Source organism: Oratosquilla oratoria, chromosome 20 (assembly GCF_046742065.1).
Source record: "Oratosquilla oratoria isolate Oo_2021 chromosome 20, ASM4674206v1, whole genome shotgun sequence".
In the NCBI taxonomy this organism is placed as follows: Eukaryota; Metazoa; Arthropoda; class Malacostraca; order Stomatopoda; family Squillidae; genus Oratosquilla; species Oratosquilla oratoria.
Window position 1 is genome coordinate 37,873,718 of NC_134796.1, and position 5,000 is coordinate 37,878,717.

Consider the following 5,000-nt stretch of genomic DNA (forward strand, 5'->3'; position numbering starts at 1 on the left):
TTATTTGGATTCTTTTTGTCACCTTTTTGAATATAGGAGTAACGTTAGCTAGCTTCCATTCTCTTGGGACATCTCCGGATATGATGGATTTCTTGAAAATAATTTCTAATGGAAGAACAATCTCATTTTTCATTTCCTTTAAGATTCTTGGATGCCAACCGTCAGGCCCTGGTGTTTTATTAACTTTGAGTTTGTCTATACACCTTTTAATTTTTTCTTTTGTTATATTTACCGTAGTGAGTAAGTTTACCCCAGACTTTTCACAGGTTTCAGTTTGGAATTCACTTTGAGGTGTTTCGTTTACGAATACCGAGCTAAAATAATTGTTTAAGATATTACACATTCCTTCATTTGAATATTCAAGTTGACCGTCAGCAGATAATAGTGGACCAATGTGATTCCTAACAACCTTTTTATCTCTAATGTAACTATAGAATTCTTTGGGATTCTCTTTGGATTTATCAGCGATGTTCATTTCGTATTGTCGTTTTCTTTTTCTTATTGTCTTTTTTAAATCTCTCTGTATTGATACATAACTTTCATAGTCATTAGATGCACCCGAGCACTTATATTTCTTATAAGCCTGTCTCTTTTTAGCAATACTTTTTTCAGTTTCTTTGTCGAGCCACTTTGGGCGAGCCTGATTTGGTGGACGTCTGTCCTTAAAAGGAATGTAAGTTTGAATCATCTTAGTGAGCGTATTTTGAAATATTTCCCACATCTGATCTACAGGTCTTTCGTTTAATTTTGCCTCCCAATCTGTAAGCTGAAGCTCCTGACGTAGTTCTATGAACTGAGCTTTACTGAAATCGGGTATTTTAGAAGCACAATTATCTATTCTAAAATTGTTTAGGAGTTTGAATCTGACTAAGTTGTGATCGCTATTTGCAACAGATTCACCGACTTCTACATCAGTTACCATGCTTTCGCGGCTAGTGATCAATAAATCGAGTAAGTTTCCATATCTTGTGGGCTCTTTTACATGCTGAAGTAATTGTCACCAAGAAAATCAATCAAGCGACTACCTATATGGCCATGTTCAAGGGTCATCCAATCAATGTCAGTAAAATTGAAATCACCCATTATCAATAAATCCCGGTTGCAGAAACTAGACAGTTCTTGAAATAACAGTTTGTCGTCTGCTAATGATAATGTCTTTGGCCTATATATTACACCTATATTCATTTTTTGTCCATTTGTTTGGGTTAACTCAACCCACAAACTGTCATATGCATCCTGTTTCACTTTCTCTAAAACACAAGCATGAACATTGTTTTTAACGTACAGTAGAACACCCCCACCTTTCTTGTGGTTTCTATCCTGATGAAAGTGTTTAAATCCCGCAATATTAAATTCAGCTTCGAACTCTGTACCATTTAACCATGTCTCAGTTATTCCTATCATATCGAGATTTTCGCTTTTGACATACGCCTGTATTTCTTGAAATTTGTTCCTAATACTACGAGCATTAAAGTACATAGTTTTAAGAAACTCGTGATTATTTCTTTTTGACACATTTTGAGTTTCAATATCATGTCTTATATTATCATTTTGTTTTTTATTTATGCCTTGCTCTATATTATTATTATTTGGTCCTTCATTGACATTCAATGCCTCATTAACATTTCTCCTATCAAAATTAACATTTCCCCCATCACGGACATCTGGTCGATTATGGTACATTTTGTCCCCCTACGTCACCGTGATTCACGCCGGCCTCCCGTCGTTCAGTGACATTATGTCCGGCATCCCTTTCTAAAATTATATTTTGTCCTCCAGTGACATTATATCCTACCGTGATATTTTTTCCTCCACTATAATTACATCCCATCGTGATCTTTTGTCTTCCACTGTCATTACATCCTATCTTGATATTTTGGCCTTCATTGACATTCTGTCTGGTATCTCTTCCTAAAATTATATTTTGTCCTTCACTGACATTATATCCTACCGTGATATTTTCTCCTCCATTATCATTACATCCTATCGTGATATTTTGTTCTCCACTTTCATTATTTCCCATCGTGATCTTTTGTCCTCCACTGTCATTACATCCCATTGTGACATTTTGTCCTATGACATTACATCCTAATGTGTCATATCGTCCTCTAGCGACATTACATCCTATCATGATATTTTGGCCTTCATTGACATTCTGTCCGGTATCCCTTCCTACAATTACATTTTGGCCTTCAATGACATTATATCCTACCGTGATATTTTCTCCTCCATTATCATTACATCCTATCGTGATATTTTGTTCTCCACTATCATTACTTCCCATCGTGATCTTTTGTCCTCCACTGTCATTACATCCCATTGCGACATTTTGTCCTATGACATTATATCCTAATGTGACATTTCGTCCTCTAGCGACATTAAATCCTAAAATTATATTTTGTCCTATACTGGTACATTGTTCTACATTAATGCTATACTCTACACTGTTTTTCCCAAGTACATTCTATTTCCCCTTCCCTTTGGCCTTCTACCCTAAAAAAGGAGCTAGTTCATTACAAACTCCCACAATGAGGTTTGTAAGAACATCTTTGCCTCTGCGGGTAAGGTGGATCCCATCAGAAGCGTAAAGGTCATGGCGCCTAGAAAAGAGATACCAAGGATCAAGAAAGTGGTATCCCAATTGTGTGCACAACTGCGATATCCTATCATTGATCCCTATGGCTCTACTGTTCCAACACGAACCTGCGTAGATCCTCGGGAGGATCCCACAGACTACGTGACGGCTCCCACGTTCCTTCATCTCCTGAAGGAGGACCTTGTAATTCCGAACAAGCTCCTCTGATCTCACCCTACCTACATCGTTACTTCCCGTATGAACAATCGAAACCGTGTTCTTCCGTCCTTGCTCCCTGATGGACCGGGTACAATCAACGATCCCACGGCCCGGTTGACATACAAGCTTGCAACGTCGCTTAGTCTTTCGCTGCAGGATGTCGTCATAGCCTCGAACCATGGAGTCCCCCACCACCAAGAACTCCTGGTTTTCAGCCACTTCATCCTCCAGTAGAGCAAAACGATTGACTAGAGCCAGCGGTTGCTCCACAGGGCACACGTCTACCGAACGCGGGCTCGACAAACGGGACCCCACGGAGCGCCACTCGCTCATGGCAGTGACAGTAGGTGAAGAAGTGGAACGCTCTTTGGGTTGTGGGGAGGGTTCACTCTTCTCACGGAGCGCACTCCTGAGAAGCCGAATTTCCTCCTCACACATCCTGAGACGGACCTCTAGATTCACGCAACCTTCACAAGCCATTTCGCTCCCCCTTTAGCAATAAAAACGGCAAAGAGAAAATACAAATCAACAACAACAAAAAATCAAAGCGGTCTCTAATAAACTAAATACACGAAGCTTACTCTGCTTACCTTATACTATTTGTCCTACCTTTGGAGTACGGTAACAGAAAACTGTTTTGAAATTAAATAGAACCCTGCACTTTATCTTATATCTGTAACTGTATAGCGCTATACGTATACAATTACAAAAACACAACACAATCACTTAACACTATTCGGAGATATAAATTTCACAGGTATTCGCTAGCTGGTGTCTGTGCAGAAAAACGAGGTCTCTAGCGGACTGAGCTGAGGTCACGAGCGGAGTGACTGAGCTGAGGTCACACATACATACACATACATACATACACATACATATATACATATATACATACATACATACATACATACATACACAGGTTTATTCCCAACTGCAAAAGCTACAGAGGACTGACCAGGTTTGGTTTACATCAACAACTGATAGGATCTTAGCATTACATGTTCTTATGGAACGTCGATGTTGCTTGCAATCCACTATGAGCTTAGGAAGGCGTTTGATTCAATACATCGCGAGGTGGTCTGGGATCGCTTACCCGGCAAGAATTATTGATCCGATGTCTGAGCTTTACTATATGAAAGAAGCACGTTCGGCTTTTTTAAGGAATGAAAACAGAGGAGTTACTTTCCCCAACACTTTTCAGTACCTGCATGGACTGAGTATTAGACAGAATAGATTTAAATATTTCTTTTTAATCAGGTCACAAACTGGAGGACAAGGAATCCCTGGATTGAAGCTGCGTTGGTTGGCTGGAAAGAATGTTGTCGAAATAAGGATTACAAAGGAGGAGCATGCCGACAGGGACCTTTTGGTCCATAACTAGGTCGGATGCGAAAAAATCATAATAATGATAAATAAAAAAATAAAAAAACAAAATTTATAACAACATAAGAAAAAAATAAACAAAATAAGTGCACAGGTGTCGTTAAATAATAAACAAACAGGAAAATATTGAATAATAATGAATTGAAAGATAAATAATAATAAATAAAAATCAAGCAAATAATAATAAACAAACAGGTAAATGATAACAAACAAATAAACAAATAATATCAAATAAATGACAGGCATGGCAGAATCTTGCGTAGGTGTTTATCTAAATGAATCTTAAATAGAACCGGACTCCATACAATGGCCAGCCATGTGGTAGCCTATTCGTTATAATTTCGGTAGCATTGAATGCATATTTAGCGTTAAGGTTTTTACGTGTTTGTCTTTCATGTATTTGTCCTCATTATGAAACGAAAGATATCCAGCCCGCCTGTTCTGCTATTGTAGCCCACTGCGACATGGACAGATTACAGACACTACCACTCCAATTTTATTACGAAATAGAGCGTTCCAGGTTGATTAATGTGCAACACGAGCGAATTCTTGCCTGTGAGACTCGAAATTTGCATATACACAGACGATATTGCTCTACCAGTGTCTCGTTTCTGATGAGGGACTTAATTCAAACGTCAGACATAAGAAGGATACCTTACGTCTAATTCGTTCTTTTTTCTCATTTTTGTGTGATACAAATTGCTGAAGTGGTAATATTATCTATGGGTGTATATAATTTCCAGGTTTGATATTGGATAGATATATAAAACAATAGCGGACATCTTCATGGAAATACTACATAGAGCTCAGCTTCATTAAAGTA